The 24,728-nt window shown below is 38.2% G+C and overlaps 1 protein-coding gene across 3 annotated transcripts in view; it reads left to right on the forward strand.

The window, feature by feature from the left end:
• The first annotated feature begins 430 nt into the window (after window positions 1-430).
• Window positions 431-24,728, forward strand: part of lrrc7 (leucine rich repeat containing 7) — a 308,839-nt gene continuing 284,541 nt past the window's right edge. The window contains exon 1 of one of the 3 annotated variants that reach the window (XM_088599029.1): window positions 431-811. The gene's annotated coding sequence lies outside the window, so the exon portion shown is untranslated. Of the gene's footprint in view, window positions 812-891; window positions 968-24,728 lie in introns of those variants that run through there. The other 2 variants (XM_088599032.1, XM_088599030.1) reach the window with 2 other exon arrangements.

A 24,728-nucleotide genomic window follows, 5' to 3' on the forward strand; every position in this document is an offset into this window, starting at 1 on the left:
GACCAGAACCAATTACTTTATACCAGTACTTACAGCAAAGTTAAGTAGGTGAAAGTCTCTATAGGGAGTTTAAAATATAATAATAGCCACTGTTCTGATTTTTTGAAAGCGCATTCCCTTTACAGCAGGGGGTCTCCAGCCCTGGTCTAAACCATCACAAGTTACCCTAATTCCCTAATAATTTGTTCAATAAAGGGAACTTTGCTTTCTTAAGACTAAGGGTATGGTGATGATTTCCCCTAACGATCTCTAAATTTAAAACACCATCTTAACTGGCTACAGTTCAGTTGTTCTTGGGTTCTAAAAATGAACAATTTGGGAACTGCTTGCGGAGACTCCTGGACTAGGACTCTCCGGTACCAGCGTTGGAGACCACCCGCTTTACAGGCTCAATAAAAAGTCAATCATATTCGTATACCAACCCCTGTTGTACAGAGGTGGGGACTTGCAGCACAGTGAAACCTGTATGATTGACGCTGGAACTCCTTGTGGCTTTCTTGTGATGTGGGCTCAAGAGAGAGTTTAAATCCCGATAAAGAAAGAAATACTGGAAGCGAAAGAGGTATTCGGGCTGTACCTGTCAAAACCTTGTGTCAAACTCCAACCATGCGGCAAAATATACGTCTCGCACGCCTCAGCCGAGCAGCTTCCCACAGAAAGAGACGATAAATTACTTCATTTACATTTGAATGTATACATGTATTTTTCCAAAATAGAGGATTTGGAAGAAGAAACCCGTCTCCCTTCTTGACAGATTCTTCAAACGACCTTGGGAAGCTCAACTTAAATGTAAGAGCAGCGCTATGTCATGGTAGGCAAAGCATTTATTTTGTAATTCCTGTGCCGTTTGTCTGTATTGGGAGCTCATTACATCATAAGGACAGTGAGTATCTGCATTGTGCATGGGAGAAACTGCGTTTAGGCACTACTGGGTTTCTCAGGGTGAGGATGCACCGTGCGCTATCAGGTAAAGAAATTACGGGTAATTGTAAACCAGGACATTGTGCTGCATTCTGTGAGAAGGGGGTGATTGAAATAAATGCAATATTTTTTCTTATATTGAAAGCGGGATTTACATTTACGCTATTTCAAAGTAGTGTCTCAAACCACTTTATATCTTTGCTTAATTTTAGAAGGAGGAATAAAGTATACCACACCAAATGTCTTTTATTAATTACAGCTGTACTTTAAACACGTGCCAGTGACCGTGCTAGAGAGGCTACTCTTTCGTCCAATGCGGCATACATTTTTTAAATTCTAGCGTTTAGCTTTATTTGTATTAATGATGAAAATATGCTCTCTGCAATTACGGTACAAGCTTACTGCTTTGACGTTACTTTCATTTAATTCTGATGGCCCTAATATTGCTATTTTACTTAAATGATATGTTGTAGTTTCGGAAGTAAAGATAAAATAACATTCATATTTTTTTCCATCACTGGAAGATACTGGTAAGTTAAACGTTTTCACCCCACGGTGTTGCTGATTTGAAATGCGCTGAAAAGGTGCAAAATGACATTCCTGTGTGTGAGATGAAGCTTCGCTCTAAACCGGTTGTATTACGCTATCCTGCCTTATGTCAGGGATGTGTAATACACAGTCCAATCTTAGTATGAATTCATGATGTTAAGGTAACTGTTTTAATCATATTAATAGATAAAACGGAAATCATCTGTGAAAAGAGGTACAGTACCTTTAGGAGGTACTTTATATGTACTAGTATTTTCTTAACTCTGAAATGTGATCTCTGAAAAGCAGTTAAAGTAAATTAAAAAAAAACGACAATAATGACGCTGTAAACCTCCTTTTAGCGTAACGCACGGCAAAATACGAAGTATACTAACGATGTAGTATTTGTGCTTATTATGTGCCTTTAAGATGTTTTATAATACCGCATTTCTTTCCATTAACATATTTTTATCTTTTTGAGGAGCGACTTTCTCATCTTTAAAAAGGTCGAATTCTACTGTTTTAGTGAAAAGGGGGTATGTCCTTGACGTCAAAAGATATAAAAAAGTCAGTTCACTTGATTTTCTGTCGCAGTTCTAAGCGGCCCTGCTACCTGCTTGAACCTGATTAAAAAAAAAACTGTACAAATTGCAGTTAGCCAGTTTTAAATTCTTTAAAATGTGAACTTGTTAAACTAAATTTAAATGTTTGCAAGGGCAAAGGCTGGTAATTCAACCAAAAGAATCTGGGTGAAGAGGGGTGACATCCTGTTTCTCTCTGAACAGTTGCTTTAAGCTTTGCATAATTGCATATTTTACTAGTAATTAAATGGACACTTTTCTATATATAGCGCTCGCCTGTAAGGTCGCCCTTTTATGTAATCTTTTAAAAAATACTATGTGTTGCTCTGGCAGATGGAGAAAAAAAAGTATTATTTAAAGCTACTCTTTTAGGAGTCTTATATTGTGTTTGGTATGTGATACCTTTACATGGGGCTGGTTGAAACCTTTAAATTACCCTGGCTCATGGTTGTCCTGCAGGTTTAATGTAAACGAGGGATTACACAATGGCTTCCCACCCTGTACCTGAGAAGTGTGGCATTTCATGATTACCTTGACCTGAAAAATCCATGTCCTTGCATCTTTCACTGTTTGTGGTGTTCTGTAGTTAATGAGTGAAATGTTACAATTATGTAAAATACTCCTCACTCACTCCTATTATTCAATACATCTGCATATTTCCTCCCGTTCGCAACTGGACAACAGCCCCTAAAGTGTATAAAAGCACATCTAATGCAATTGAAGCTGTCAGATGAACAAGCACTAGTAGAACAAAAGGGTAGAAATCAGAAGCTTGCTATCAAGTACACAGCAGTGGGAGGATAGTGGATTGTTGTACTTTTACGTGGGCTGGGGTGTGGAAACTGACTGGGCAAAGCCATCTGAATGTAGTATTTTGTTTCTGAGGTGATTCCTAGCTGGATCGGTGAGGTCAAATGATTACATGAATTGCATTTCTATGGAGATTTTCTAAATTTTCTAAAGATTTGCTTTCATAGACTCACGATTTAATTCAATTGTCCAGCAGGATTTATACATCTGTCAATTAAAACTAAGTAAGCCGAATCATTTATTTAAAAATAATTTATTTTACTGTCATTATGGTAGGAATGTTCATTTTTATAAAAATGCATTTCATTCTGAAAGGGAGAATGCAACCTTTTTTAAAAAATAAAAGTGTGAAGGCAACAGTTGTGAGCCTTCTGTGTGTAGTTAGAGATCTTTACATTTTTGGAAGCCAAATATTTTGGCTAACTCTCAAAAACTCTGCCTCATTCTTGCAAAGTCCAAGCTATTTCTATACAAAAAACACCATTAATTTGGAGCTTTCTGTTTATCTCCTTTCTGGTAGGACTCTTGTATCAAAGTACTGAGAATAAGGACTCTGTATGCTTTTCTCCGAAATTTGCACTTGTTTTTCATGAGACCCACCCGGGCTTGCTGGGGAGCTGGTGTTCCTAGGAATGGGAATGTAGCTCTTGTTGATAGCATTGTAAGCCAAGAAGTGTCCAATGAGAGGCTGAGAATAAGCTGGCCCACTGGATCACTTGGAGAGCTGGACGGTGCTACCTGAGGAATCCTGATGGCAAATGGCTCATGACCTAGCCCACGAGAGATACAGCATCTGGACTCTAGGGTTTAGCCTGCAGTCCCATCAAAGTGTCTTTGGTCCCTTCTCGCATAGATTTTAAAGATGTCTATTTAGTTCAAACAATCGCACTGAAAAGGTTCAAAACAAGTATATGTGTCTGAGATTCAGAGTTCATATGTTACATTCTTATACTCTTTATAGTCTTTTTGGGTTCAAAAATCATTAATTTACTTGAACAGTAAGCGACACGGTGGTTCAGTGGTTAGCACCTCAGATACCTCGCAGTGCTGAAGCCTGAATTCCATTCCTTGGACAATGTCTGTGTAGCGATTGTATGTTCTCCCTGTGTTCACAAGGGTTTCCTCCTGGTGCTCTGGTTTTCTTACACAGTCCAAAGACATACAGTACTGGTATGTTAACTGGCTTCTAGGAAAATTGATCCTGGTTTGAGTGTGTTTTTGCGTCTTTGTGTGCCATGTGATGGACTGGGATCCCGTCCAGGATGTATTCAACCATGCATCCGTTGCTTGCTGGGATAGGCTCTGGTTAACCCTGCAGTTGATAGACAATGGATGGATGTGTATTCACTGGTATTCTGTTCAGAGTATCACTTTACTGAAGGGGTATGCAGAATTTCTCTCCACAACTGTCTTCTTAACTGGGGTTGAAATATTGTGTTAGATTAACTTATTGTGTACTTAAAGTGGACATTTCTTAGGTTTCCCCTATTACAAATAATACACTTAATTAAAACACACAACATATAATTTATCAACAAACATAAATAAAGAACAACACATCAGCCATTAAAAAGCATACATCCACAGATAATACCTGGTACAAACAAAATATCATTAACAAAAATCATTCAGTATTTGTACAGGAGTATGGGATTAAGGACCTTTTATTCAAATTTCTAATAGCTAATAGGGACTCTGAAACACTGCGCAGATGGAAGCATCACAAACCGAGAGCTCAGGGAATGGGAGGCATCTTTAATTATACTTTCTGCCATTCTATGCACTGCACTATCAAAAATGTCCCCCCCCCCTCTGTTTTTGTGGTTTGCCAATCACCTTCCCTGCAATAGTAACCACACTAGAAATCTTGTTTCTATACTTCATGCTCAGGTTCCCATACCAAACTGTTATATGAAAAGATAAAACATTGTATTGCATTGTATCTTTGTCTTTTGTCAGTTTTTGCCTGAATTTCTTTTGAAACTTGCATCAAGTTAATCAAGGGATTCTACAGTTTATGTTTGACAAAACATTGCATTGCAGGAACAACTCATTTCATTTTCACTGAACATTTTGTACTTCTACGATGGATGGTTAATGGCCATTTTAATGAGACAGGGGCAGCAAAATATTTTGATATGTCCTAGCCACACCATAAGTGTGCACTGAAGAGGCCTTACAGTTTTGAAAGGAATGAGAAGATTTACAGACAGTAGAAGCCTACATTGCTCATTTTATAACTATCAGCCAATTAATCATTTCAGTTGTTAAACTGATTTGCTTCATTGTTTGCACTGGTAGTCAGGAAAGAGAACCAAGACCCATACGGCAGCTACTGATGTGGTTCAGTCCCTGTCTGGCTACAGGGGTCACATTGAAGGGCTTTGATCTTCTTGTCTGAAACCCATCTAAATTAAAGCAGCTGTGCTCTGTCAGTTGAGTCTTTGATCTATGACAGGTCAGCACTGTAGTTTGGATATATCTCTCAGTTGCTACAATTTCAGGAAATGGCTTTGAGTTAGGTTCAGATGCCCAAGTGTCCGGCTGGACAATGGCCAGCATTTCTAAACTTCTGTAGTTTTGCTTTTACTGTAAAATAAATTTGGGCTTTTACAGAAGTGTTATGAAAAGTAAAATTGAATGCTAATTGAGTTAAGGTCATATTCGAAGAGGTTTGACATGGGTCCAGTTGCTCAGTAATTATGCTGGAAAAAATAACTAAAAATTTGCAAAGCAGGCACCATAACCAAGTATATAATGGATTTCAAAAATGGTGAAAAACGCATGAACATTTTCCTAGTGAAAGGAAAAAAGTCACTTATGGTTCACTTTTTACATGGTGTTTTTGTTAACGTTAACTGGACGGATTATTTAATAAAATTCTACTTTATATGAAAGATGTAATATAGTAGCAAGAGGGATACAGGATATAATTGCTCAGAGAACAAGTGGCACAGAAACATCTATCGGTCCCTTTACCATTCAAGACCTGGATTCAAATTCTGCATTTCTGCAGAAGAAAATCCAAAGTAAACAGACCTCTTTGACAACTGTGAAAGTGTTAATACTGTAGTACTTGCCGTGATCTTGACTGTATAATCTAATAATCGTGTTTCATAGCATTTTGCCTTGTGTTGTGAGACACTTTTGAAAAGTATCTTTTAGCTGCATGTATTGTTGAGGTAGGTTTCTGGTAAAACTGCCAGTGTTGCTCTTCCATCCCCCTTAATTCACCAGGATTTCCAGTGCAGCAAAGAAAAACACCCGAAGGACCTCTGAAGTATCCAAAAGACTTAGTGCTTCAGCTGTACTATAGAATGTGATAAAATGTGTGTGTGTGGGTAGAGATCTACAGTAATGATGTTGTGAATATGAATTAAATTAACCCTTCTTTTTAGGAGAAAAACACTGCATTGCCTGGCTGATGATGATGGCATTGAGGTATACTTGCAGAGCTACAAGGCTGCTGTTTTGAAACTTGGATTGTGCCTGCCTTTTGTTGGTGTGCCATTTCCTTTTTGGATTAAACTACTAAAGTAAGTCATTGGAGTTTCTATAGTGCTTTTCATGTTAAGGCTTCTCAAAATGCTTTACTGTGATTACATGACATTGATGTGGGTTGTGTTGTGTTTTGATAGTTTGGATTTCTCTGTGTTGGTTGTAATGATATGAAATCAGGATCGGTATCAGTGGCAAGAGTACTCTATTGGTGTGGCGGTTGCTAAAAACTAAAGTTATCCAGCTGGATTATTTGGGTGGAGTTGATTGATTGTTCACAAAGGATTTCTTTGCTTTTTCCGATCTTGTTCAAAATGAGTGGATACGTGTGGGTTTTGTGTGAGACAGTGTGAAAACTGTGTAAATTTACTGTGTAAATTCTGTTTTGCAAGTACATAGATTACAGAAAGAATTGTTGAGGTTCTCTCTAGTCTCTGTCCTTCCAAATCTGAGAATACCATGGGTTGCAACTACCTCTATTCGACTTTTCTGTAGTTTCATGGAGCGTTTTTTGCCATGAGCAAGGGAGAGGAGCCGAGTCGATGCCAGTGATAACACCCTAATATTGGCTACGTGACCTGTGACAAATTGGTATGAGTTTAAATGAGCATTCATTGGGACCTGAAGCTGTCCTGCCAAGCATTTTCATGTAGATTAACTCTCCATGGTCGTTTTCTGCATATCATATTGGATATTATTTGAGGACCTTTTACAACATGCCACATAGTTCCTGCTCTTTAAGTTGCAGCCCTACTAAATGGGAAACCTCAATTTAATTTCAAAGATGCTCACTGCTGTAAGTCCACTTTCCCTCTCCATTTTTCTCAGGGCAGCCTTGATATTGACAAGTTGTAAGGAACTTGCTTTTCTCACTAAGTCTAAACACTCTTGTCTTAAGGAGTTTACTCCTTAATAACTCGATAAAGATTGTCTAATTTTTGTTCTTTTTCTTTGCTTCCAGTTTCTTTTTTAATGCAAAATTTAATGACGTATAAAGATGTAGTTCTTAGTCCTATCTATAAACTAAGTCAGTTAGAACTTTGACAGATGCTTATCCATCTTGTACTCTTTGACTGCAGTTATGTGGCAGAACCAGTCTTGTGCATCACTGGCACATGAGTCATTGTTGGTCCTTGAGAACCTGAGTTTGATCTTGTAAACCTGCTAAAATCATCTATTGATGAAGACCTTTGAAAAGTGAGCTCTGTTAGAACAGAGGGGAAACAAAATCTACAGACACGGCATCCCACCAGGACTGGTGCAGTGTTCTGCTGGCCCAGTTGTTTTATTTCTTACATTTGTGTAATGTTTCCAAATCCTCAGCTTGTAAAAGGTGACCGCAATAGTACTTTGTTTGGTCTACTGTTGGATGTGGAAAAGGTAAACAATATTGAGAATATTGTGGTTTGAAAGAAAGGAAAATGGGGGAAGGACCATTACTGTGAGATATACAGTATAAGATCACTTTATCAGCCATATACAATTTCTTGTACTAGGAATTTGTCTTTTCACATACCCCAACTTGCTCTCCATGAGACAAACAGACAGGGAGAGAAGCTTGGGGTCAGAGCGCAGGGTCAGCCATTTATACAGTACGGCACCCCTGGAGCAGTTGGGGTTAAGGGCCTTGCTCAGGGGCCCAACAGAGTAGGATTCCTCTGCTGGCCACAGGCCATATCATTGAACCATATCATGAACTGGCAATCTTCCAGTCACAGGCGCAGATACTTAGCCACACAGCCACTGCACCACACCACGTACTAATACATGGTTTTAAACGCAACCTTTCTTTAAAGCAGTTTCTGTGTATTTTACATTTGGTAAAATCACGTCCTTGGCTATTGTGGCCTTGATACCAGCAGGAGAGGTGTGAGGGATATATAGTACATGCTTTTTTCTGAAACCTTCTGTCCACTTGGCAGTGACTGGAGGGGTGATAGGAGTTTTGGACCCACCAAAGTATTGGAGGTGGGTGTCACATGGCATGTCAAGAATATTCTGCCCACCACTGGGAGGATCTTGGTCATTGTTGACAGATGAGGTTAGAACCTGTTTGCCTGAACAAGAGGGCTGAGCACTTAAAGGTGTGACCACTTGACAACATTTTTCACATTTATCAGATTTAGATATGGATGGGGGTTGCTGAGAGCACTGGTTTACTAATCTCACCCTATTTTCAGTGGTGCTCACCTGCCACTTGGGTTATATGACCAAGGCTTGAACACTTAATAAGAAAGCACAACTTGTTCTGGTGAGCATCTTTACTGGTTGAAGCACTCAGAGACCCAAAAGAACCATATTCCTGCTTCCTGAATAACATTCCGAAAGGCTGCATTAGTTGTGGTGTCGCAGTATAGAGAGTTGGAAAGAAAAGTCAGTCACTATATTGCGGGTGTATTTTTATACTAGGTTATTCTCCGTGATGAAAGGGATTTGGATCACTGGTAACAGTTTCTGCTCTTGGCTGTTACGTGCCACAGGATGCATTTACATACACCCATTTCTAACTGCTTCATCCAATTCAGGGTTGAAGGGGAGCTGGAGCCCAGCAAAGACAGCAAACATCAGGCATGAGGCAGGATACACCCTGAATGGGACGCCATTCCAGCATAGGGCAGACACACAGACACACGATGGCCAATTAACCTGCCAGTATGTTTTTGGCATGTGGGAAGAAACTGGAGTATCTGGAGAAAACCCATGTGAAAATGGAAAGAACATACAAACTCCAGGTCTTGAATTGAGCAATGGTTAGCGTACAGTTATACCTGTAAAATATAGAAAACCCACAATGCTGCAGTAGAAAATATATTATTTATTAATTGCTTTGTGGATAAATTAATGCCACTAAATTTTAAAGTGCATTTTATACATTTTTTTTCTGTTCTGTGCAGCTGGAAAAAAGCACTACACAACTTCTGTTTTGAAAAGTCTCCATGCTAACAGTGTTCAAGGTCAACAGGCCAACAACATTGTCTCTGGGACCCTGTAAGTGTCCCTTAATATAGGTATTGGTGAAGGCCTGCAGTGAAGTCTTGCTCATTCCCTTATTGTTACTTGTATAATTTCACAACCCTGAACAAGCATACAGTAGAATAGGGCCCTAGTGTCCTTATTCTAGAGTGTTGCTGGTAAAAAAAAAAGTATTTTTGTATTTTGTTTTTACCAGCTGGGCATTTCAGTATAAGCACTGTAACCTAGATCTTTCTTTTAAAACTGCAATATTCCCCTGATTGACGTTTAATGAACTGAAAAATTTTAAGCTGCTTCTTATTTTATCCTTTAATGATACGGTGAAAACTTTGGTCTCAAAAAGCTGAGCCATTAAAGGGAATATGAGAATCAAGAAAGAATACCTGAAAAGACTTTTGTCATGTAGACATTACTGTGAGTAAAGCAGCCTTTCATATTTTAGGTATAAGAAATGATTTTATTGTAACTGATCAAATTTAAAATTTCTGAATAGGATTATTGAAGTTAAACATTAATCCACAGAATTTCATGTACAGGTATACATTTGGTTTTGCTCCATTTTTATAGCCCTGTGTATTTTGCTGGAAACTACAGTACCTAATTTATTAATTCCACCCCAATATTATTTGGGACTTCATGAAATCCTTAAATTAAGGGATTTCTAAAATCACAAATTGTATTTTCTTATAAAATTGTACTGTGGCACACTATAGTGAAAGTAGTGTAAAATGTAGTAAAATATGGTGTTGTGCTGTGGGATGCTGCTAATATACAGTAACATTGCTAGAACTTTCCATTGTGTAGAAAGCAAACTGAATGAGACATGGCAAACGTCTTCAGTTTGAAGGATTTAGATGGGCAAATTTCACACAGAGGAAATAGAACATAAATTGTTTAGAGCATTTTTCCTCTGATTGCTTAAAAAAATTACTTCATAACTTTAAGACATGCATACCTACTCCATTAATAAGAGCTGGTCTGTGTGGAAATCGTACTGTAATTGAAATTACAACCTTAAAAATTGAGAGGTTGCTTCATGAAAACCTGTAGGCGTTTAAATCCCCTAGAGATGGTCATTTTGAATAAAAAAATAAATTGTGAATTTTAAAAAGCAGAAGAAGCAGAAAGTCTTTTCACTGCTAAACGTAACTGCCACTTTCTGCTCAACAAGGTCTTTAGAGAGGGAGCACAGGTGTAACCAAGCAGTGTTGTTCGACTGGGGGAAAAAGCTGGAGAGACCTTCAGAGTGATGCGCCTTCCCCTTTCCATTCTTAAATAGGGTAAACAGTTCCCTATAGTACGTTGACTATGAATGTCACAGGCTAGTAGCATTTTTGGCCACCACTGGATGCAATACAAGCTGAACCTTCTGCATGATTTCAATGAAGTTTCTGATGCTCTCTTGTGGGACTTTAATTCCCCTTGTAGAGCATGAAGAAACTTGGGCCTGTTCTCTCAACACTGTGCCTTAGATGCCACATGTAATCCCACAAATGCTCATTGGAACTCAAGTCTTGATCAGGGTGGAACCATGTGGTCAGGTTGTTATCAATTACAATGAGTGAAGTTCAAGGATGTGTTATGAATTATGGCTTCCCACCTCAGGGCCTATTGTATGTAACATCTTGCCAGGTAAGAAATTGCAGTCAAAATTGTGTTCCCTGTGAAGTGTATTTAATGTTTATCCTACGAATGCTTTCTGATGTGAAATGTGAATTAGACTAAAGTCTAGGATAATAGACTTTGTGTTGGTTTGAATTAGTGATGATGTTGCATGGACTGAACTTTAGGGGCCGTGCTGCTTGGCTGTGGTAACACAAGCAGAAACCAAATGCTTTGTGTTTATTTACAATGCAGTGATTAGAAAGTGGAAGAACAGACTTGGCTTTGAGGCATGAGTACTATGGGAGATCTGCATACCCTTATTTCCAGGAAAGTGTTCCTTCTGGACAAGTTAGTGGATGTTCGTGAAGATCTGGTGCTTTACAAAGAATAATAGGGAATGGTTGTGTTGATATTAAATTGATTAAAAAAAACTGAAAAGTGGTCTCTAAGGGCTAAACTGAATTCAATGCTCCACCCATCTGGGTGAATATGAATGTTCTAGTTCCAGGTGCTTATTGAAGAGAATAAGAAATCTGGTGTAACTCAGCAAATTAAAAATCAGTGTTAGATGCAAGTTGTTAGTAAAATCATGTAAAAAGCAATCAAGAGGGAAAAGGACTGTGTAGTCCTTGGTGCATAAACAGTGAATCACCTTGTTAATGAGGGACTGGGCACAGGATTTAGCCTATTGAATGTGAAACCCTACTTATCAAGAGAAAAAAGCATTCATTCTATAAGCATGCTGGGGACTCTCAGGAAACTGTTGCCCACCATCTGGGGTGTGCACAGCCAGTAATTTCAAACTTGGCAAGGCTTTGCATGGAAATATTGTCCTTAATAATAGGCCTGAAGTTTTAATGCCTAATTTTTCCAGTTGTGACGGTCTGAACAGATGTTTCTTGTTGTTACAGACCTCTACTTGAACCAATTTGATGCCAACCTAGCTGCATGCATTGTATTGCTCAAGTCCTTTGACTTGCTGCCCTTCTTGTAGACTATCACATCAAGATGAGTGTTCCAGGAGAAGGCACGCCATCAAATTGTTCAAGTAACCAGCTTTCTTAAGAGAACAGTTGTTTAGAGGATGCCCTACTTTTTAGATTTGAGCCCCATCAAAAATTTGTGGAATGAGGTGAGACCACTTGTGGCATCTGGGGCTCAGATTATTGAACAGAAATGTACTTTTTTCAGACTGAGCGGACTGGGACAAACTCCCACTCGATAGCACCTGCAACCTGATGCAAAGCATGTGTGGCTTGTGCACAGCTTGTAATATGTCTGGAGGTGGTGAGTTTACTTTGACTGTTGATCAACCCTGCTCATGATTAATGGATTTACTTACGTCTTGCATGTTCAATAAAATGTTCATGTACTGTACCTGCAGAAAAGATCATTTTCCTGTTATCTCAGAACAGCAATAAATCTACAGAATTATTTTGGTGTACTTGGAATTTAACATGCAACATAGGATATACTGTAGGACTGCAATTGCAAACATTTAATTACTTGTGTGCAGATCTGCTGGGCTGTGTTATAAAGGAAAATCTGTCACTTGGAAAGGATAGGAAAACTAAAAAAATATTAATTTGGGTTTGCTAGTCCTGCTGCAGTCTGAGGTTGCACCTTGCATATACTAATTGTGCTCAAGTTCAGAATGCTCAAAGTCTGGTGTATTATGGTTTACTGGTGACTGACAAAGTTTATCCTTTTGTTTTCCAATGATACAACTGCAACAGATTGTAAGTTTTATAGTTTCAAAATTGGGAAGAAGCATTTTCCAGTATACAGTACTTATTGTCAGGCTATAGCCTTGCCTAAGGTTAAAGGCAAAACCTTTTGTGAATACATATAAATGCATGTAATGTGGTATTCAAATCTAACAATTGGCCTGCAAATGTCATTCTGTTCCATTGCCTCAGTAAATGGTCATATGTGAGTGACTAAGTAAGTGAGCTGCAGTACAATGACTGTCAAGTATTGCAATACTTGGACTACTGTTAGGTTAAAGCGTAGGGCTTGCTATGAGCTACATACTGTATTATATCCTGGACAATGAATTGAATCCTTTAGCCCTGCTAAAATCAATTGGTCAAATTAATTGATCATTTCTTATCAATGGCTTCAGCCTCTGATCCAGAACCCAGGAATTGTAGAATATAATGGGAAAAGTAGATGATTTACTTGGATGGATGTCAAAACCACCCAAGGTTTTGGCAGGTTGTTTTATAATTAATGTGATATTCACAATCTGCGTAAAGCTGGGACAAATCGGAATCTGGTGATTTGCATCATCTTAAATTTTAATTTTAATTTTGATCTAGTTAAAGGCATGATGCAGTGATTGTATGTCTGACAATTTTGGTAATGAATCCCAATTAACAATTCATAATTATTTATGCAGACCATGGGGCTTCGGTAGATTTTCCATCACCTTGTGACCCGTTAATGAAAGCACAATCTGTTCATAAGGGTTTGTTTTTGTTATTTCTCTCTTTATTATTCTGCAATGGTAGAAGGGAGCTTACTCAGCTTTGCAGGAAGCTGAAAGAAAAAATCTTCAGGCAAAAGATGCATCAAATGTGAAAGGAAATATTTTTGGAAAGTTTAATAGTGTTATATTAGCTACATGACCTGCTTCCATGATATTCAAATGCTAGTTTACTTTCTCTGAGGTACTGTATACATTCTTTGTTGGAAGCTCGTTTTTGAACAGTAATGTTCTTAATTCTGTGCTGCTACAGTATGAGTCTTGCATTCTTTAAAATCTGATTTGTTGACACTTTAGTTCTTAACTTGTCCTAGAGTGAGCATCCTTTTCAAAAGTCTTGGGTACAAGAAACTGTAGGATCAGGCAGTTGTTATGCAGTCTCATTTGCCCTGGGTTGCTTTTCCCTAAACCCAATGAACCTTTGATTTTTTTATTTATGAACACCTTAAGAAGGGGACTACAAACCCTGATTTCCGTATCATGCCCTGACCAAGATAATCTGCCCACTGCAGATGTTTTTTCCAATCCGAAGTATTTTTGAGGTTTCCCATGCAGTAGATTTTGGTACAAGGATGACTCACAAGCTCTAAATGTATCTCTGTGACAGCTGTCACAACTTAAACCAGTGAATCCATGAAACCCAATGAATGTCTCTCAGTCTGAACTGTGATGGCCTGATCCAATCCTCATGGGGTCTGTCTTTTAGGCCTTTACTTCAAATAGGCTCCAATTGTAGTTATTTCTTAACAATTTGACCCCCAAAAGCTTTTAGTTTTCAGTTGGAAAGACCTACAGTATACAAAATATTTAAAGTTCCAATCAAATAGTAAAAAGCAATGATAAATGTGGTGAATGCTTGCTTATTTAATTTTAGTTTCATTGCTTTTTACTTTTAGGATTAAGAAGGGAGCTGCATGTTGTAAAAGAACACTTGAAGGTTAATTCGATGCTGAATAGTAGTATAACAGAAACACTATTTTATAACCACCCAATTTTTAATTGTGAACACTTGGCAGTTTGGCAACACCTTTATCACGGAGAAAGTGTTCACTTGAAATCTCATCGGCAGAGCTGGTGATCTCTTGACATACAGTAGCAAGTTCCCAGCAGAAGAATAATTGTTGATTTGTAAAAGTTGTCCATCTCTCCATCTTCCCTTGTCACTGCAAGCCTGAAAATGTACAAAATTGCAAATTTAAGACTTCTGGTCAACTAAGCACGGTTCACCTAGGTGTGGCAAATGTGCACACTAAAATCATTACAGTAGATGTACAACTGTTTTTGAAGGGGTGGCCAAGTATTGCAGAAACTACACCAATAATCTGGAAGGGGGCGAACAGAGTTAGAAAAAAAAGATGGGATATGCTCTAATTCTATGGTAGTAGAAGTCTGATTTCTGTGTCTTTACAAAGGGGAACTCATCTATTCTACTTCTGATGGCTTGATCTTGTGCCTGTCATAGCTAAATAAAAGTTTTGTAATGAGCACAATTCAGATGAGGTTTAATTACCAGATATTTTCAAATTTTCTAGACTGCTAATTTAGAGGATTAGCAACATGGAATAAAATTGAAATTGTGCCAGGGGCACAATAAAACATTTGTCATAATCCTAATAAAGTTTATAACAGACCACAGAATACTTATGGGGGAAAAGCCACTAGTGAGCAATAAACACTTTATTGATTTGCTGGACATGCCATTGCTAGAATGTGTATTTTATGATTTTGTTTTTATGCATGTATAAATTAAAGAAGTGACATTGATACAAATAGTAATATCAAGTGATTGAGTGTACTAATACTAAAATGTCTTCCCATTAATTTAATTTCTTAATTGTGTGTGCAACGTGCTGAGTGGATGTTTCCTTAATTGCACAATGTTCCTGACACTGTAAATGATGAAAGGATGCTGTGTGAACTGTTCGATGCATTTTCCCTTTTACTTCTGCTTCAGTTCCATTTAATTTATTAGCCATGTTACTTAGTTTCCACTGCTGTGCAGAGGGGTAGCTTTGCCTTGCTGTGAAGGGTTTATTGGAGGGCTGCCTTTGGAGAGGTGGCTTGTGGCTGGTTTCTTTAACACAGACCTGGAGTATTATCTGTGTAGTGTCTGTATTTTTTTTCCTTGGTTTTAACGTCGATTTCCTCCCACAGTCAAAAAACTGCAAGTTGATTGGCCCTGGTGTGAGTGTGTGTTTGTCTGGGTACCCTGTGATAAATTGGGGTCCTGTTCGGGGTTTATCCTGCGCGTACTTGCCAGGATAGGCTCTGGCTGCCTCATGACCCTTTATTGGGTAATTGGATAAAACAGTTAGGAGATGGACAGATGTTTTGAGGACCTGGCAGCATTGTTAGGCCTAGAAGTGTGTAGTGCCTTACTTTGTGTAACAAGCATTAACGTCATCATTTTATGATGAAGCAAAACAGGTGGGAGTAAATATCAAATGAACACTCCCGCAATGAGCATTTGTTTCTCAGTTTGTTACATTTTAAGATAAAACCTGTGTATGCAGTTCTGAAACTTGAGATCTGGTACAAGGTGAATACAAAATTTAGCCCAATTCATTTTTTGAGAGCTGAAACAAACTTTAAAAACATGCCTTATACAGGAAATTGAATATGATTAGGCTGTGATTAACAAGCTAGAACAAGAACCAGAAGAGGCAAGAGACTCGAGATCATGATAAATTGTTGGGTTGTTCTGGGTGATGATGTTTATGAATGCCATGACATAGGTTTTCAGAGACATTCCTTACAGGGTGCTGTAAAAATTTAAAATTGGGCAGTAAATGTTAAATTTATTACAGTTCCATGAGAATTTAAGGTGCAGGTATGGGTTAGGAATAGTTTGACATAAGCCTGAATGCATCTATTTCTGCTATCTGGCATCTGAAAAACACAGATGCTTAAACAATATGGAACCCATTTTTTCACCTTTCATGAAAAAAAGTCTACTTTAATATTTAACTACTAGGCATAATGATTTACCACAAGAAGGCTTCTGATGTACAGCTTAGAGCTCTGCAATTCCTAGGCATCAGGTATTAATTAGTGCATGCTGTGATTGCATATATTGGTTGAGAGGCATGTAGAGTAAGTGCCAAGTGCAAGACCGAGGTGGTAAAAATTCCCCAAATGACTTGGGAGGGGGAACAAAACATGTTGCTAGTTGTAAATGCAGTCTTAATATGCCACTGTTTCACAGAGTCATTGCAGACTGCTGGAAACTAACTGCATGCAGGATGAGAGTCCGGTGTCACAGCCAGAGGGTGTCCTTGGACAAAAATACCTCTTAAAGACATGAAAAATGAGACTCCTGCCTCGTTTTTTTCCCCCTATTGGTGTTAAATGTCTGGGAAACAAGAAGCATTTTTGGCTTAATTGAACTTTGACCTGTGGCAGAAGAATAAAAAATGTTCTTGGCTTTCAATTTTACACTGCATCTCTTTAGGGCTGGGTTTTTGTTTAAGTGCTCATTTTTATAAGGTAGGGCATTTTAAAATACTAGTCATCTCTGAGAAGAATTAATTTTTTCTTTTCATATGGCTCATGGATTGTTACACATTAGTACAATATTTTTAAAATTTAAATGACAAAATAAGGAAACTTACCCAAAATTACATTTTTTTTTTACCAAATCATTAAAGAGGAGTGTACAGCTTTGAGGTTAACCCCCTTGCTAAAGGCAGTGTGGTCTAAAGGGACCGTTCTAGACACAGGAGGGCAGAAAAAGCCAAAAGGAGCTATAAGAGCTTTTACAGTTACAAAGGGATTATTGTTCCTATTAATGTGCTTGTTTTACAGAACCTTAACTGCTGATCAATCTGGAGATTCTTGAAAAAAAACAAAACAAAATATAACATAAGCCACTCAGTTTTGGTATTAATATTAGTTTGCCAATCTTTCTCTCTGCCCCAGGGTAGTATTTAGTTCTCACCTATAATAAGAAGAGGTCTACTGGGTCTTTGCATGTTATTGCTTTTCTTTTGCCTACTTCGACTTCTCCTTCCCATGCATGCCAAAGTTTATCAGCATTCTCTGATTAACAAGCAAGTTCTATTTTCCTAAGTGCTGATCTTTTTAGATGGTTCAGAAGGACACTTCCAAGTGTCCTTTTAGGAGTTCATGTGCTGAAATGTGAATCCTTTGCTGATGCCCTGTTCCTCAATTCTCAGACAGCCATAAGGTACTGTAAGTGCATCTTCGACTAATCATTTCTGTGCCTTGAGAGAACAGCTGACACAGCTGCAAAAGTGCCAAAGCTGTTCCTCCAATTGATAGAGTTCTTGAACCCTGTTTAAAAATCAGATGCAGTTAATTTGCATTTATAGTGCCAGGACTTACTTCTGGATTGTGAAGGATTGCAGTGCGTAACTCTTGGATCAGCTTCCATGAAAACTGAAAATGCCGTGACAGGGAAATCTTTGGACTTTTTTTGTCTGTTTTATTTGTGATTAGTGACTTTGGAGAAAGATGGAGTGGAAGAAAAGTTGCCAAGAGTTAGAAGCTAGTGTGGGCTATATTCCATCAAGAGAAAACTGAATTGGATAACATTCCGACTAGTTAACCACATCGCTTTTTCACCAAACTCTTTCTGGTGACCTTGACCTCAATACTGACAAAAACAGTAAATGAAGTGGAGGTTCTGTGATGAATTATAAAGTATCCCCCTACGCTTGTCTCTGAAGTTCCAGGCTGCCAGGAGAATACAGGCTAATATGCATACCATACATCCTAGATGACACATTTACTTTTCCTCACTGACGGTCTTCACAGCCGTGATTCTTTTTATTATTATTGGTTCAGTCAGTTCGGCCTTCATCGAGGTTGTTTGATCTTGTTTCTAGAAGCTATCCAGTCAGCCCATTAAAGCATGGTACTGTACTGCAGTTTGGGAAGTTCCTTAGAGGAGACCTGCTGTCTTACTCTGGGTGTGAAACTTGTGTTCCCCAGTGGCTACTTATGTTACAGTAAGCCTCAGTGGAATGTCTGTAGTTGCAAAAGCATGGCAAACCTCTGTTTGATGATGGCACAGCCTTGAAATGTTCACTGTGATCAGACCTACCCAGAACTGATTTTGCTATGAGGAGGGGGCAAGCCTTCACACTTTCATTTGCAAGAAACTTTTTCATTCAGGGCTACTTTAAATAAATCCAGTCATTAGTGCTTTGTAATACTGTACATTATACATTGAGAAATGTCTGTTTTGTAGCATTTGTTTTTTTTTTACTGAACCAATAGTTGCATTTAAGATATTTTTTTAAAACCGTTTTATTAAATGTCACTTTCTAAGCAAGGTTAATAGCATCAGGGTTTCATGGGAAGTCTAGATACGCAGTACGGTGCACTGGGCACATCATAGCGAGTGCATTGATGGGACTTCTCCAGCACTTGGTGGGAGGTGTCAGAACACATGGCTGAATAGATAAACAAAGGCTTATTGTACCTTATGCAGCTCATTCATGAGATTGGGACATGATCACGTTCCTTTTGGGGATTTCTTAGTGCTCGAGTCCCTTAGCACTTGCCAAAAGGACAGAAGCCTGCTCCACCAGGATGTCAGCCCATTTATGCGAGTCTTCAATTGTGACTCCTCTGGAGAAGATGCCACCATCTCATCTTGCACACAGAAACAAGTGCCACATTAGCTTCCCTTAAATGGTATGTTTTCTCATTGTGGATGATTTCTGTGCCTTGATGGTGAAATGCTGACTCTAACCTCAATGTAAAGTGATTGTGTATTCTAAAAAGGGTGCACGGACTATACATTGTGATATTATTGTTATCCACTTTTCAATGTGAAGTGGATAGCTGGAGGTAGCTAGACAATCTTTAGATTATGAAAATGTAGCTGCAAGAGGAGCTACAGTAGGAGACATTTTTCTTTGTCTAATTTTAATACATTTGCTTTGTATCAGGTATTACTCTGTTGTACAGTAGTTTGATTTAAATGCTTGTATTTTACTTGTTGGGTTTACACTTTTGTGAACCGAATCCGTATTAATGTCTTGTGGTTGTTTCTATATCTTTTAAATTTGTATATAACAGTAGTTAAATGGAAGTTTTGCTTGTCTACTATGTATTTCTGTATTATTTTCGCCATCTGCCTTCCAGTAAGGACTGGTTTTTAACCTAGAATAGGATTTAATGACTCTCCAACAGTTGGTATTAGTCTCATAATGTGCAATATCTATGCATCCATATACAGTATATAATATAATATGTTTTCCTGTATTACCTGAAAACAAAGTCTGGCTTTTGACAAAGTGACCTGTTCATAATAAATATTCAAGAAAAGTGATATTTTTCTTCAGACCATTGACTTGTTCCTACTGTATATGTTTAAAACTAGCTTATTGCATCCTAAGCCCATATTTTTTTAAAGTGCTATGCTAGTGAAGCATAAGGTATTAAAATTATGCAGCTCACTGCAATGCGTTTTGCTTATTCAGTTTCCATCACCAATGATGAGCAGTAAAGCTTCAATGTTAATGAGCAATCTGCCTTGTGCTGCTGAAAAAAAGTGCCAAGAACTGTCTGGTATTGGGTTGTCCAGAGGTTGCATGCGTTGCACTGAAAATGAAGCCTAGCATATGATTTTACATTTCCATTGGAAACATATGCCTGCTGAGTTTAAAATTTAAGTCACTGTCATGCTAATTCTGTTTTAATTAGGCTGTTTTTAAAAGTTTTGAACATTACATTCTCTTGGAGAGTTCTGAATTCGACTGCAGTAGCTGGGGTTTTTTAATACAAAGGATTTGACTGAGATATTTAGCTACATGTGAACATTTAAAATCTGTTCATTTTAGTTGGTATTGCTCTCTTTTTATTGATCTTTAAACTAAAATACATTTTAGTGTTTGACTTGTGTTCTTGCATCTCTGGAAAACGCCTGCCTAAGGCTTAATGCTGATCAAATAAAGGAATTGATAGGTTACACACATGAAGACCTAGATTCCAAAGTAGACTGCTCTGAGTGCTTGCTATTCATGCCACATAATTAGGCCACCAAATTGAAGATCTGACGTGCATCTGAATGATCATTGAAGAAAAGACTCAAGTAAGACATTTTCTTTATCCTCCATATAATTGATTGAGCCGAGTGTAATGTTCAAAGAGATAAGTATAGCATCCACGATAAGAGATGCAAAACAGGAAGCATTTGATATTTATTGACTTCCAATGCCAAGTCCTAAAACATTGGCCTCTGTTCAAAAAGTTGCAGTTCCATGCTGTGCCCACGCAGAGTTGGTCTGAATTGAGGCTAAGAACTTGGAGGGTATTGCCCTGATTGGTCCAATCAGATTAAAGTAGGTCTTTAGTCAAGTAGGTCACCCTGACCCAGTTCTGGATACCTCATGGAATATTTGTACTATGTTTTTATCATCAAATTATACGATGCGGTAAAATAAGTGTGCTTTATGTGAGTGTAATATACTGTAAAAAACTAAAATGTGAACAAGTATGCAGAAATAAATGAAGCAAACTGCTGGTTAATTGCATTGACTGTTATGTGCTGTGCATTGTTGTTACCGAACCTGCATTAGGAGTCTAGAAGTGGCAGTTTAACACAGGACAGCTTTATGATGCTTCTGCAGTTCAAATCGCTCTCCCTTCATGGGGAGCATGGGAGAGCACAATGTCACACAGGGAGAGAGGAAAAATATTGAATGGACTGCTTAGGCTAATGGCCTTGTGTGATTCATATGTTTTTTATATACCTCCCAAGATTAACAGAGCTCTCCAAAATGACAGATTGTGTTTCTTCTATTTATAGTTACAACTGGCGGAGTGGAGCCTGTCAACTTAAATAAATGTGCCCTTCTCCTGGTGGCTGCAGCTCCTGAAATAGCGAAGAAGGAGTGTAAATGGATTCGGCTCCTGCTGTATGCACTTGCTTTATGAGTAGGCTTCAGAGGCAGTCTGTCTCCTTATGGCATTATAGCGAATGAATGTCATCTGGCAAGGTGTCTGGTACTGTAGATACTTCTCAAAAACTCTCATCCCATTCCCCCCGCTTCTTTGTGGAGAGTCTGTTGCCAATCTTTTACTTAACTTGGGTCAGGCCAGTTGTAGACCTTAACGTACTTCAGGTGTAAGGGTCTGTCTAACAAACTGCTTTTAAAAAAACTTGGAAGAAGCATTTCTCATGATATGCAAAGCTGTTTTAAACTTTTGATATTGTTGTTGGTGCTTTTTTTTGCAAACAAAGCCTTGTTGGTTGTAGCTTGCCCTGTTTACTCTCAGCAGGGATATCTTTAGTCCAATGCCTGCTGTTTATGCATTCTCTCGGTTTTGTTTTTTGTCTGACATTCATGTAGCCAAAGTAAAAGATCTGTCAATTAAACAACTCAAGTAAAACTGAGTCAGTGTGTACGTTTTTAACTACTTTGATTTTTGCATGGCAGCAAACGGGAGTAAGAGTGGGCCTAACCATGGCGAGTTCTTCGTGTAACCATTGCCTTCACTTTATCCAGTGTGATGCCACCTTGTGGTGACTTCTGCAGGGAACATTTCTCATCATTCAATGCTCTGTCGGGTTAAGGGATGAAGTCTGGAATGTGTTGCGGTTACAGTAACTGATTATGGCTTGTGTGTAATCATGAAAACAGGTTAAGGAGCTTATATGTGTGGGAGCATCCCATTTGTGAGATAAGTGCATGTGCTTTTATGTTGGGCTATTTGTTTAGCAATTGGCCTGGAAGACCATTTTAGTTTCATGTAATGCCAAGGTCTAAACTCGGCCCTCTGTTGTACATTATATTTATTGAAATCCCTAACTCAGGGCATTTGTTTTGTAGGAACATAATCTTTTATACAGGCTTCCGGGAACATATGCAAAACTAAAGGCCTTTAAAATTTTCAAGGCTTTTTCAGAAAAGGTCTTAGAATAAGCAAAATCATCTAGTGATGTGACTGTGCTATGCAGCATCTACAGTTTGCATTGTTGTAATATCTTGCATATCAAAAATTGAATGAGATCTCTAAAGACTGACAACTATTTTGTTGGACTTTTTGGGAATGTGTGCAGATGTTACACATTCTAAAATATTTGATCAAGTTTGAAGTCTTGAATTACTCTTTATTACGATAATATTATTTAGTTTTCAATACCATGGTCAGAGAATGTACAAGGTTGTGGGGCTTATTTATAAAATAGTCAGTAAAATGCATTGCAAATAATTGTGCCGTCTGCCTTTGCCAGGCTTGATTAAGAGCTCAAAACGTCTGTTCTAGTAGGTATAACATTCTGTTGCCATGACAACTAAACCCTGGACGTACACCAGGTACAAGATGTGACTGACTCATACACACAGTTCATTACAGAGGAGTTTTTTTTTTAAATAAAGTATTCTAAAAGCTCGGCTTTAAATCATCCATTTTCATATTTGCACCTCTGTCAAAAAACACTCTCTGGTGGAATCACTGACAAAACCTACACTGTTTTTAAACTCTTAAATTAGAATTTCCTTATCTAAAAGCACTTTGAGTAGCTTGGGAAATAAAACCCAGGTAGTTCAACTTTTATCCTAACCTAGACATCATCAAAGCAAAGCTTGAATGGAGTTTGAGCATTTCTACGGTACCTACATATCACCTTGTAATACTCTAGTTGTAACTGTCTCTAAAATGTTCAGAAACCCCGCCTTATTAGAATTAAAGATGTTTAGCAAATATTATGTATTTTTTTCAAAACTCAAGGCAGTTTGTTTATAACTTCTTTTCCTGTAGTTGTAAAAGTTGTTTTTGGGATGGGTTTAATTCAATGACATCTTCTGTTGCATGTGATATTCGGCGTTTCACTGTAAACTTGAAGGAAATGTTCACCACAGGATTTATACAAACTGGAGGTTATTGAAATCAAAGAAAGGACCTTACTTTGAGCTTTGGTTCACACCACATACAGTGATGTTTGTATGTATGTACTGGCCATATTAGCACTGTATCAGTTACCTGATCATTTTTTTTTTTTGATTGGAATAAATTCTTCCCAAAAACTCTCATTTACTCAGAATTCTGCCTTGTCTTTTAGTACTTTTCATCTGCCAGTGAAGTGCAGCATACTGTACATCAGGATGATAAATGGCTACAAGTATGCATCAGGAGCCCAAATACATAGTTACAGTACAATGCAGGTGGAGGCCATAATACAGTACCTATAATCTTTGCAAGTTAAATTCTGATCTCACAATTCAAGGCCTTATTTAGGAAAATGTAAGGGATATAGTTTGATTTGCTTAGCTGCAGGTGAGCTAAGAGGCATGTAAATATAAACGATCAAAGAGGATTTTCTGATCAGTTTACCCCGGTTAATTAACTTAATAGTAAATCATTAGAGTTTTCAAAAGACATGCAGCATGAAAGACAGAGGAAGATGGAGAACAAAGGGGAGAAACCAAGAAGGAACACCATAACCCTTCTCTTCCTCTAAGCTTGTGCCATGCGAGAGGACCTTGTTCTGGTCTGTCCTGGAGGCCAAGCTGAGTAATCTAAACCTTATTTTAGCTTGCTGTTCTATTTTGGGAAATTCTGATTTCCTTTATTGCGAAATCCTGAGAATAAAAACATTCTCTCTTAGTCTACTGTATTTTTAGGATTACTTCCCATTTTTTTGGAGGGGGTCTCTTGTGGCAAATCTGAGTTATAGTCTTGCATGAGCACTCAGAATTTCTGTGTGTTTTGGCCTGTTAAGCCATTGCATAGTGTTTTAGGTTATAGGGCCAGCATCCTGCGTTTCTGGGTCTGTAGAATGTACAGTAGGCCTCTTAAATGCATGTACTCTATTTGTAATGTATTGTTAATATTTATTATGTCCAGGTGTTTATTACTTTCACCGCAGCTGTGCCAGAGATTTTAAAGAACTATCTTGCCTTGCAATTTTACCTACCACCAGGGGATTTTATTTAACCACTCTGCGTGGTGAAGAAGTCAGAAATCTTGTTGGTGACATGATTGAGGGGTCACTTCAGGAAGTGGCTAAATTAAACTCTGGGCTTGCACAAACACTGTAAACATCACTATTCCTAAATGTTCAATGAGATTTTTTTAAAGAGTTAAGGTTTTAAACTTCTCATCTGAAGAACAGTAGTTCATACAGCTCTGTCCCCAGTAGCTCTACTGGAGTATTAGGCTGGATATTCTGGTCTAGAGGGGAGAGCACACTACTTACTGGACCACAAACAACACCTCCTGCAGCAACATAGTTTTCCTTGGGAGTTGCTTCTTCCTTTACTGATCAGGCTAATTTTTGCTTGTCTTCTGAGATCTCACTACTTCAGCCTAGAGGATGGTTGTGTGTGTAGCTGTAATCAAATATTAAT

The sequence above is a fragment of the Lepisosteus platostomus genome, chromosome 11 (genome assembly GCF_059453375.1).
Source record: "Lepisosteus platostomus isolate fLepPlt1 chromosome 11, fLepPlt1.hap1, whole genome shotgun sequence".
Lineage (NCBI taxonomy): Eukaryota > Metazoa > Chordata > Actinopteri > Semionotiformes > Lepisosteidae > Lepisosteus > Lepisosteus platostomus.